Genomic DNA, 12,845 nt, shown 5'->3' on the forward strand with positions numbered 1-12,845 from the left:
TGTTAACTTAATAGGCTAAGTTTCTCCAGGAACACTGCGTAGGTAAATGATCTCCCTAAAACATATGTAGTACTTCAAAAATGAATATTGTTATCTGTGTGGGTATGAATGTGTATGTCTGTGTGCAGGGACTGGGGCTTTTATTCTTTTTTTGTTTACATTAGTGTTTTTAATAGAAAAGTTAACAATCAGATAACTTCAAGAAAAACAAGTGAACAGTTATAAATGTAGAGAAAAAATTATCCTGAATATCAAAGGAAAGAAAGTATATTTAGCACCAAGAATATTATTATACATATAAAACATACAAATTGAAAGAAGCATCAATGGCCTAACAAAAAGCAGAATAATTTTTTACAGACCACAGTTGTGAGAACAGCAGAAAGATGGTCTGGGTTTACAGGAGCCAGAGTCCATAGATTTCCACATTACATAATTGTAGTCAGCATAAACTGAGGGAAATACACTTATTAGGAAGTGAGAAAAATAATCTGTGTGTTCCCTTTTCAGCCAACTGGAATAACCAAAAAAATGTTTAGTAAATTTTAATGCTCTATCATTCTGGGTAATATCCTCTGCATTTCGGGCAGTTCTTTTTCCTTTCCATAAAAAAGGAAAAAGAAAAAAAAGCCAGCTTTCGAGCTTGAACTTGAGGCCTAGCATTCACTTAGCTTTGTTACCCTTCTTTTTCCTTTAAGTGCTAAAAGCCCTGTAATTACTTGAATTCACGAGTAGTGCACTTGGCTCCATCCTCAGCAACACTCATCCTAAATAAACAAGAAAAAACTGACAGCACTTATAGTGGACCATACAGGGCTCATCTTTGCATCTGAAACCATCCTTCCCTCATTTTATAGTCTTTTCACAGTCTTCTATGCAAATCCAAATTAGGTATTTGTTGAAAAATAAATGTCATCTATGGTAATCATGTCAAAGGGAACATTAGCTGATTCTTCTAACATAGTGGGTATCTTTAGAATGATGTCATTCATCCATCAAGTTTATTCCCACTGGTATATCAGATTGGATAGCTCAGTATTCAAGTCTTTCATATCTAGGGGATGGAGTTTATTCCCTGGTAGATTGGGGCTTTTATTCTTGCTTGCCTGTTTTGCTCAAGGCTGGTGCTCTACCACTTGAGCTACACCTCCACGTCTAGACTTTCACTACTTAGCTGGAGATTTTCTCTTGCATTTATCTGCCCAGCTGGGCTTAAAACCATGATCCTCATTTATCTGAGTAGTTATGATTATAGGCATGAGTCACTTGTGTTCAAAAAAGTAATAGTGACTAGTTACATTACAGTATATGACTGATAGGAATTTCCTTCAAATTTTTGATTGATTTCTTTTTATCCCATAGATGAACTTGCTTTTCACTGATTATATTGGCATCTATCTGCTCAACAAGATTTCACTTCTAGATGAAATATGGCCACTGCCAAATCATGCCTCTGGACAGTTTAGTCATCTCACAAATACTAGCCTGGAAGCATGTAGTTTACTTTAAAAAAAAAAAAAAAAAGAGCGTCCTTAAACCTGAGATCTTCCGTAGAGACCCACATAACGTGTGACAGACACGAGAGCTCCCTTAAGCGCTGGTTATTTCCTACTTTAAAGGAAATGCCCTTTGAAGTGGGTCAAAATGTGATTTGTCAGTGAAAGGCTGATAAAACCTCTAAACTGGAAAAATATCAAAACCTAGGGCCTGAAATTGATTTTCTTCACATGTGAAATTTCTGCCTTATTCTCGCTACAGGGCAAGAAGATAATGGAGATTATTGTCAAGGCCTGGGTGCCTCCACCAATGGCTTCCCTTCCCAGCCTTGACCAGCAAGCGGCTCCTTCTGTGCTGCTACGGGAGAGCTGCCCAGGGACAGCTATTCCCTCCACAGAGCATGCCAGCACCGCCATGCAGCGTTACACTCACCCCCACCTCATGGGCAGGAGCACTGGAAGCAAGCAGTTAGAAGGTGCACACTCTGCACATTCATCTCATCTGCACAACAAGCACCTGCTAGTCATGTCAGAAACCACTTATCTCACGGGCTAATACACCATCATCGAGCAGGGCACTAATGGCTCATTCCTGTAATCCTAGCTAATCAGTAGGCTGAGAATTGAGAACTGAGGATCAAAACCAGCCCAGGAAGACAAATATAAGAGACTCTTACCTCCAAAAAGCCTGAAGTGGAGGGATGGATCAAGTGGTAAGGTGCCAGCCTTGGATGTAAAAGACAAGCAGGAGTAAAAGACCCTGAGTTCAAGCCTCAGTACTTAACACACACACACACACACACACACACACACACACACACACACACACACTGTCTAAGCAACCTGATTCACTAAATCAGTGATGTTAATAATAACCATATCGTTAATATCTTCATGGTGCTTCATAGGACATTTTGCAGGCACTACCATTGTCATTACCCTGGGCACCAATTTCATGCTGCACTTGTCCTGTGATAAACATTATGGTAAGTGGTTTGTACATGCAATTTCACTTAAGGGGTTGGTATTCATAAAGCACTGTGAGAAGCGAGGATGAGAATAACTATCCCTAATCCAGTCAGTTAGTGCAGAAATTCAAGTTCTGAGACTGTAGTACATAATGAATATAACTAGAACCTGTCTCTTTTAACTCTTGTCATTTATTCATTCGTTCATCCATTCAAAACATTTTCTTAATCATGTACTTTCTTAGCTTCTACAATGTGAATAGAGCTGTGGCTCAAGTGGTAGAGCACCAGCCTTGGGCAAAAAACACTCAGAAATAGCCCCCAAGCTGTGAGTTCAAGCCCCTGTCCCAGCATACACGCAAGAAAAACTCATAAGTAGATTTGTAGTTCTAACATGAGAAAACACTTATAATATATTCCGTTTAAATGATTACAGAAGAGTAGTTAACCCTTGATCTTTCTTGATCAAGTATTAACTAAAAATTAAAAAAATATTAAGAAAAATGTTTCAGCTTGTTGCGCAGCAACAATTTACTTCTCCTTGGAAATCCTGTTCTCTTGTTCCCGGGTATATTCCTAGTTTATACCATGGAGCTTTTGACTTTGTAGCAAGGCTATCAAAAGGCTTTTCTTTTTTTTTTTTTTTTTTTTTTTTTTTTTTTTTGGCCAGTCCTGGGGCTTGGACTCTGGGCCTGAGCATTGTCCCTGGCTTCTTTTTGCTCAAGGCTAGCACTCTGCCACTTGAGCCACAGCGCCCCCTCTGGCCATTTTCTGTATATGTGGTGCTGGGGAATCAAACCCAGGGCCTCATGTATATGAGGCAGGCACTCTTGCCACTAGGCCATATCCCCAGCCCCAAAAGGCTTTTCTTGAACGAGTTAATCAGCACAATTGCTTTAGGAGGCTGGTATTCTTGTCTGTAGTTTGGAGATGAGGAATCCAAGGCAAAGAGATGCTGAAATATTTTCCCAAGGATGTGCAGGGAGTAAATAGTAGAATGAGAGCCTAGAGTTCTAGCTGGTGTGCTGCTCCAACCTCCAACCTCCAACTTTCAACCTTTCCCACAGCTTCCAGTGCTCTCCTCCATGATTCCTCCTTGGAAAGCAAAACAGCACCAAGTGTTCTGAACACACGGAATCCAGCTCTTAAAGGTAGTGGAGCCTCTGTCTTCTTGGGTGCTGGCATGATTGCTCACAGTTCATCATGTTATATGTGCAAGAAATGCATTTCTGTCATTTAGAGCTCTTGAATATTTGGGGCCTATTTGTTATGGGTATTCACCTAACCTACACGTTCTCAAGGTGAATATAAAGTTGATGATTTTGTTTCTCTGCTTTCTTCACTGTCAGAATTTCAAGATTAAGAACTGGGCCTGGCCACTTGTGATCACTTGGTTGATAGTGCATGAATCAGTGGGATTGAAATGTCTGCAAACGTAAGCTCTACTTTTGACTAGCTCTGGGGGGCAGGATTAGCAGAAGACAAGAAGACGCTTCTTTGTCCCTAAATTTCTAGCTTACAGTTCCATGTTCCAAACCAGCCTATAATGATTTCATCATAATCATTTCTTGACCAACATGTGATGGCCGATAAGCATGTACCCCAATTTCTTCAGATATGACATCCCAAGGAGCAAAGCCAGAGACAGAATGCAGAAGAAAGGCTGTCATGCTGTCACTTCCTGTCAGAGTCTGTGCAGGCGGTGTGGCTGGCAGAGGCTTCTGTCTGTCCAGGGAGGCCCTGGTAGAGGTACACGGAAGGTGATCACCCACAGAGAACGCGAGGAGCATGGGCAAATGTGTCAGCATTTCCCCTGCCGCTCTGTGCGTGGGAGGATCTTACAGTGAAGCCTGAAGTTGCCTGTTGCAAGCATCTAGGTATCAGAGGAAGGGTTGCCAAGGCAACTGACACTTCTTGGCTCATGTTTCCGTGGTCACATCTACTTGACAAGTGAAAGACATGTGTAAACCGAAAAACCCAGGGTGGCTTTCTGCAAGCTACCAGATATCCCCTTTTGTTTTTCCAATTGGTAACTATTTTAATTATATGTAAATACAAATCATAGTAGTATTTACTCCATGAAACTAAGACATTTGATTTATTTTTGTATCTGGACAAGTGCCGGAATACGAAGCGGAAGATTAAATTTCTGGCACTTGCAAATCATGTGGCCTTGGGGTAGGAGTGATTTTAAATCCCTGCTTAATCTTAAGAGACATCTCAAATCTTGTCTTAGTCTCTGCTACAGATGTAAAGATGCTCTGTCAATGATTAAGAAAGAAAAAGGTCTTTGAAAAATAAGAAGTGCTATAAAAATAAAGGTATTATTAAGCTCCTAAGCTTAATGAAAAATTAAAAATACTGTTATTTCCATTGAATAAATAATAATAATAATAGCTTAAACCAGACTTTCAAAAGGATGGAGGTACTCACCTGGCCCTCTGCCATCATCACAAAAGCCCAATCATGAGACATGAGTCATGGGTCCAACAGAGAGGGACAGCCACTGTGGGAACTACCGAACTGAGGGGCTGGATGTGAGACCCGAGGTCACTGGAGGTCAGCAGGAATGGTAGTTGGAGAAAAGTGGAGGAAAGCAGGGATAAACCAGAGCCAGCATCTGTCACTCACCATTGCCAACCTCAACAACACAAGGGACCTTTAGGAGGAGTGGGTGATCCCCTCGGGTTCAAGCTGTGACTCTAGTGTACATTACCATCCGTGGGCCTGGAACAGGGCACTCAAGTAGGCAGCTGGAGGAGATGGGATTATGTGTGCTAGAGCAAGGACATGAAGGATAAGCAACCCGTGGTGGAACCACATTGTTCCACCACATTCCACAACAGGATGATAGTTACCCTCCTTCTTCCTGACAGAGAAGGAGGGAAACTGTTTGGTGGAGGAGGAGAGAAAGTAGCAGACATGGCACATGGCTGATGGCACAGTTGTCCCATCAGGGCCTTTCTGGATCCCACAATGCCATGGGAGGGGCCCTGCACTATGAAAACCACCCTCTGAGAGGACTCCTTTTGGATTCATCTGCAGAACCTCTCCTCTGGTGGGAGGTTCTTTCTTTCATATCTTTCCTCTCCTTTGCAAATAAACTTCTTCTGTGTAGGTACTTTCTTGCCTTTTAGTTCTTTAATGGGTAGAGAGAATGAACCTTCTAGAGGGTATCATTCCCATCCTCTATCTTGCCCTCTCCTCTGCTTTCTGTTGTGACTGGCTTTGGGATAATTACAACGGAACACTGGCTGGGTAGACAAGCAGTAGCAATTGCAATACAAAATCTGAGGGGGATAAGCAATGTTGGGTCTGTTGTGTGACAAAGACCCACAAGACAGCCCAGATATCCATAGCACTAAACCAAGCACCCAGAATTCCCTCCTGTCTCGGATTTCCTGTTCATCTCAACCCACTACCCCTTAGCAGCAGCATTCCAAAACTGTCTCTTATCTTCCATGTCCCCCTCCAGCTCTCCTCTGCCCCTGGGAAGGACTGGGAAGGTGGTTTTCACCAGCCACTTGTGGATACTTCCCTCCCCCCCAAATTAGATGCCTCTACTTACAGAATCTCCCTACATAACTACCTCGTGCCTCCTCCTCCACTTGTAACCGTGACACAGACACTGAGGAAGAGGATAATCATTACTGGAAGGATTTTCTTAATCCATTGGGTGCTGAGATTCAGAAAAGAAACACCTCAAGATTGAGACCCACTAGAGTTCAAAATAAAGTCCAAATTATTTGTCAAGATACTTGAACTCATAGTGGTCTATTCTTTTGCTTATTTTCCCCCCTGGATTTTGAAAATCAAATGCTACTGAAAAAAAAGGCTGAAAAGCAGTAGGAAATTGGGTATCTACTGTCCTCAAGTTGATAGCAAAGAATGCAAACTCAGGCCAGCAAGTGAAAACAAGCCAGGGAGCTAAAGGCAGTGAGCGCATGCTCGTGATTTGAGAGCGCTATGGCATTTGCAGTCAGCCTGCGCGAGGACATTCTCCATCTGGGCACTTGTAATAATCTCCTCTCTACGGAAATGTAACACAGGCAACTGGTTGGGCTCTTGGTCCCAGTTTCACCTCATGCCAAACTGGGGTGTGGGCTCAAGCTTCACAACAACATGACAATTCTCTAACAGATCCTGCAAACGAGGGAGATGTATTCTGGAAGGCTTTACTAACCACCCCAAGTGTCTAAAATGGGAAGAAAACAAAACAAAACAACAAGGAAAAAAGAGACTGTGGGGATATGTTGCTCATTCATATTTTGTGGGTTGGTTTACTGTTTGTTTTGTCAGCTATTTTTATTACTAATGAGCCAAACCGAAAAGAAGGCCAAGTCACAAATAGCAGATGCATTTTTAGGGTCTCTGGCTAAGGAAGGAAGATGACAAGGGGTTGTTGTTTTGCAACCCATTCATGATGGGCTGGTGTAAGTGCCCGGAGGAGGTTGGTCCTAGGCAAGCACACTTGCCCTTGGGATTGTGTTTGCAAGGAGGCTGGGTTGGAGAGGTGGAAAGGACACAGGGTTGGGGTCCAGACATAGCTAAGTGTCATGTCTGGCTGCATGGCTTTGTAGCAACATCAACCTCACTTTTTCTCCCATTAGGAGAAAAGGATAAAGCCTTTCTTTGATGATAGTTTGGTGTGCATTATATAATAAGGCATGGTGGCAGATTGCTTATAATCACAAAACTCAGGCGGCTTAAGTAGTAAGATCACAAACCCTTTGATGACCCTATCTTAGAAAGAGAGCGAGACAGACAGAGAGAGAGAGAGAGAGAGAGAGAGAATGAGGATATATGTAAAGTAACCAATTCACAGTAGACATTCAATAAATTTTAGCCATGTTACTATTATTATCATTATTATTACTATTATTTAGTGATCGGTGTGTTTGAACTCAGGATTTTATACTTGCTCTACCATATGAGGTAACCCTCATCAGTACCTTTTGCTTTAGTTGGATTTCAGATAGGGTCTCATGCTTCTGCTCAGGGCCTGGCAATCTCCCTACTTCTGCCTCCTTAGTAGCTGAGAACACAGGTGTGTGCTAGAACCTGCGTGTGTTGGCCCTGATTATTTTTTGTCAGTACTAAGCAAGGCCGTGACTACTAAATACACAACTCTCTGCCTCAATGGAAAAGAACAGCACAACCTCCAATGCTAGTAAATATTCCCACTGCCTCCAACCACAGGACAGGAGGCAAAGGCAGTTGTTTTCCTCAGACACATGGGGATAAGAACAACAAGCTTGGGCTTGGAATATGGCTTAGTGGTAAAGTGCTTGCCTCTCATACAAGATGCCCTGGGTTTGATTCCTCAGCACCACATATATAGAAAAAGCCAGAAGTGGTGCTGTGGCTCAAGGGGTAGAGTGCTAGCCTTGAGCAAAAAAGAAGCCAGGGACAGTGCTCAGGCCCTGAGTCCAAGCCCCAGGACTGGCAACAAAAACAAGCTTTTCAGGGAGGAAGAGAAATTATTATAGAGTTTAGGTCAAGTCTGTAATAAGCACCCAATAAATCTCAAATAAACCAGGCTCTGGTGGCTTACACCTGTAATCCTAGCTACTCAGGAGGCTGAGATCTAAGGATCATGGTTCCAAGTCAACCCAGGTGGGAAAGTCCAGGGAGGCTCTTAACTCCAGTTAACCTCCAGAAAACTGAAAGTGGCGCTGTGGCTCAAAGTGTTAGAACTCTAGCCTTGAGCAAAAGAGCTCAGGGACAATGCCCAGGTCCTGAGTTCAAGTCCTATAACCAACCAAAAAAAATCACAAATGATATTAATTCCCTTTACAAACGTAAAAGGTGAGGAGAAATTGACCCTGGTCTTTTCAAGTGTCTGCATGTGGAAAGACCTTATGAAAGGAAAGATGCCTTCACCTCCTGACTGCCTCCAAATTTTCCTTATCAGATATTCTTTTTCTTTCCCACACTTGCATTTCCCTAGCAAAGGGGGCATTAATATTTCTCCATTGCCCTACCGGTGGCTTATCTTTGTTTATTTTTGTTGTTGTTGTTGTTGTTGTTGTTTTGCCAGTCCTGGGCCTTGGACTCAGGGCCTGAGCACTGTCCCTGGCCTCTTCTTGCTCAAGGCTAGCACTCTGCCACCTGAGCCACAGCGCCCCTTCTGGCCGTTTTCCATATATGTGATGCTGGGGAATCAAACCGAGAGCTTCATGTGTAGGAGGCAAGCGCTCTTGCCACTAGGCCATATTCCCAGCCCTGGCTTATCTTTGTTATAAGGCATTGTTGAGCGTCAATTAATTCCAGAAAGGCCTTTGGGCCCACAGATGGTAACCTAAGCACAAATAAACCACATCACCTCCATGAGAGACTTTACTCATGGGAAGCGAGACGTGCCCTTACACACCTGTCATCACTTTGGAGGCTCACACAGGAGTATCTTGAGTTTGAGGCCAACTTTGGCTAGAGCAAGGCCTTGTCTCATAAATTAAAAATTTAAATCAAAAGATGACTTATAGGTAAGTGACAAAAACTTGCCTATTTGTTTTAGCCCTCAGTTCTTGCTCCAATTCAGCTCCCTTGGGTTCCAGAATAGATAGCCCTTCTCTGAGAACATTCAGAGTCATTTCACCCTTCCAATTCTGTGCAGGTGCCATTGTATCTGAGGATAGCTACATTACCATATGTAAACACTGGGTGGCTAATCATGGCCAAAGAACTCACTCTGTTGGTGACTGGGAGGAGTAGAAGCAATACTTTGGTATGCGAAGTGTCTGAAGTTTGGTTTTACAATTTCATTGGAAAAAGGACAACTTGAGTTAAAGTGGACAGTGGCCTTAGCTGAAGGAGTCTGAGACATACCTGGGCCATTTCTCAGCTTTATATGTAACAGCATTTCTAGTCAGGCTGCTCTGCCCAGATACTGGCTTGGACCTTGTAATACGATGGTAATAGGATTGATGGAAACAAACCTTTGTACCATTTTTTTGTTTTAATTTTCACCCTACTGATGTTCAGTTTGTCCCAAACTTCAGTTTGGGTGCATTCTCCTCTTCCAATATACCCTCTTTTTTATATCAAGCCAAAGAGTCATGGCTTTTCTTTCAGATATATTGTTCTCTTTCCTTTATTCCACATGGACTAAGTAAATCTATATCATCCCAATCAAAACAACACCTTCCGCTGACAAGACCTTCTTGCACAGAGCACTTCTGGCCCTCAATTCAACCTGAATTTTCCACCAGGCCTAGAGGATGAAAGGTGCCTGATAAGATGTGCTTGATTAAATTTCAGCTTTAATTTTGATATTTTGAGATGTTTCATCTCACCTTTATTTCTTAACATAATTTTCTTGTCTCTAAGTCATTGTATAAAAGGACTGTGATTCAACATGTCAGTTGGTGAATATGATGCATCTTGATTGACTGTCACTGTTAGGAACATGGAGAAGGTTGGACTCTCCATCTCGACAGGTGAGTACTGTTCACTGAAGCACAACGAAGGGATCAGAGGTTATACGAAGAGGTGGTGTTGGAGTTGAGCTTTTATGGGGTCTGAGCAAGGAGACAGAGGTTATTGGAGAGGCTATCAGGGCTGGGGAGGCCCACCGTGGCACGTCGATGGCCAGGTTCAGGTCAGATTGCCCTACTGTACATACTTGGGGCTTTGCCTCAAGTCTACATGCACCTGGAATAATAGGTGAGGGTCACCTTTCATATTCCATCTTTAGAAACATAAGAAGATTAAGCCAAGAGGGGAGAAGCCCTTCAATCACCACTTTCCTCCTTCTCCCCCATCTCTCCCAACTCCATCTATCCCCTCCATTTCCCTAGTTTCATTATTACAAATATATTAAATATTATGACTGCATTTGCCCATCCTTCCTCTCTTCATTTGTCTATCCCCACCCTTGTGATTTAATCCCCCTCCCCGCAGCCCTCAAGTACCAGCTTCCTGGTCTGTGCTTTGTTAGACTGTAAGTCAGTTATTCACCATTGGAATCTTGTCCTGAGTATACCATTACTTTACCTAACACATTTGTGTACATGTGGGTGTGATCCTGTATATGTTTACCTATATATCTAAAAAATAGAACTAACTTCCCCATGAGAGAAAACACATCCTTTGTCTCTTGGCGTGGGGTAAACCCATGAAGAGAAGGCTCCTCTCCTCAAGCCCTCACAGTGAACCCCAAGGCTGATGAACAAGGTACACACGACAGGGAGCCCAGACTGTAGGTTCAGATGGACAGAGTCTGTGGGCCATTTCTCAGCTTTGTAACCCCAGGCAAACTGCTTAATCTGAATTGTTTTACTAATCTGATGGTTTCCAGCACTGCTCCCAAACACATAAACTAAGTTTGAAATCATGTAGCAAATGCATTAGACATTTCACAAATGCTCACTTCCTTTTTTATCTTCGTACTAAGCAATATATATATGCTTTAATTTTCATATATATGTATGCATACACATTGCCATTAAGTTTGCCAACTAAGGAAAAACTCCTAAAGTTACGGGATTATAGAATCTCTCCGTCACCCAACTACTTGAGAAATGTCAGACACCTTTCAAACTCCAAAGGAAATTAAATGCTGTTCCCCTGCCGCCCACTCTCTCCCCACTGGGGCCCCAGAGGGTATTAAAGTGACATTAGGGCAATGATTTAAGCTGGAAATTGGGCTGGCAGGGAAGGCACAGGGCCCACTCCTCTAAGGATTTAACTTTACCTATGGGCTCAGCAACGCCCCCCTACACACCGACCCCCACAGCTACCCCAGTGGCTGCGGGAAGGGATGGGAAGGGAGTTGAACAAGGAGTCTCCCGCGCAGGAATATAGCTTGCTGGGGCCCCCTAGTGGCCATCCGCCGTCATAGGTATCTCTGGAAAAAGAAAAGTTGAGGCCTAGGCAAAAAAATAGGATCTGGGTTTCGATGGTGTTTGTCTTCCTCTACTATGTGACCTTTTTCCAGGGAGTTTAAAGCAGAAGGCAGAGCCAGCAGGCTGAAGGCTGACGAGGGACACACTGAGGCTTGGGCCTGTCTTCGAGGGGCCCGCTTCCCATGACAACAGCTACTGCTGTGGCTGAGGACAGCAGCTAGGACAGGAGGCCTAAGTCGCCCTCCTCACGCACAAATCGCAGGCTGTTGGAGCTCTTGTATTCATTTCTGCTTCCTGAGTCTTTATTTCTCTAGCTTCAGTGCAAACAAGAAATAAAGCCATACCATGTAAAGGGATAATAAATGATTCTGCCAAGACCACAGTCCTGTCTGGAAGAGAGATGGGCCCACGGGGGAGTTCTGTATACCTAGTGCCTGCGTGTTCTCCGGTAAGAATGTTTCCCTTTGGGGAAGACTGGGGAAAGAGTGGGTTCTAAAAGAGGAGTGGGGGGGGGGTGATTTAGAAAACACCTCATTGTGGGGGTCATTATGATTCTCAGCCTCAAGTCTCATTTCATCGCTGACAGTAATGCACCTCAGAGCTCATCACTTCCTTCAGCAGACAGGACAACCCTACATATGACCTCCACCGAGGGATGAAGCACAGGTAAGTTAGCATTGCCTAACATCTTAGACAGCCATTAAAGGCTCTGTCTCTAGACGTGGGTAACTTCGGTGGTGTTCAGCAAGCCGAAGGCCATTGGAATGACACTGTCCCTTCATTATAAATCCTATGTCACAACTTAGAATATCAACAAAAGAAACCTAACTTGGGAGTATATGTTTTGATACAAAGGAAGTTTCAGCCAATCACAAGCAAGCTTCCATCCCCAAATTTCAGCCAATCACAAATAGCCAAACAGATAAGCCCATGTCTAAATGAGACAAAGAGGTTTCTCTACATCTGATTTCAACCTACAGATGCTTGTGGCTTACATAGCTATGAGTAGCTATCTCTAATTTATTCTTGTTCTAAGTGTTGTCTCATCTTTGATTTTGTTTCCTCAAACTTGGTAAATTTGTCCAAACTTTTTCTTATAACAATGTCTCTGGCTCCTCTTGTGGACTATCTTGCCCTATGTCCACTGGAAGTCAAGCTATCACTTTGGGCATTAGCTGTGACAGGAAATATGGTTCCAGATGCCAGACTAGGAAAGGAAAATGGCAGACAGTCCCCAAAGCGAGTTTGTCATTCATGAAATTCAATGTTTATCTCAAAAACATATGACTATGCCTAAATCCTTAGAACCTGTGTACATGAACTTTGAAAAAAAGATTCTGACTATACAGTTAAAGAGGTTCAAGATGAAACCATCCTAGATTACCAAAGTAAACCCTACATCCAGGGGCAAGTGTAGTTTTATAAAAGACACAAAAGCCAAGCCGCTAGTGGCTCATGAATAGCTAGGCTATAATCCTGACTATTCAAAGAGGCTGAGATCTGGGGATTGAAGTTCAAAGCCATCCAGGACAGAA

The sequence above is a fragment of the Perognathus longimembris genome, chromosome 24 (genome assembly GCF_023159225.1).
Source record: "Perognathus longimembris pacificus isolate PPM17 chromosome 24, ASM2315922v1, whole genome shotgun sequence".
NCBI classification, from domain to species: Eukaryota; Metazoa; Chordata; class Mammalia; order Rodentia; family Heteromyidae; genus Perognathus; species Perognathus longimembris.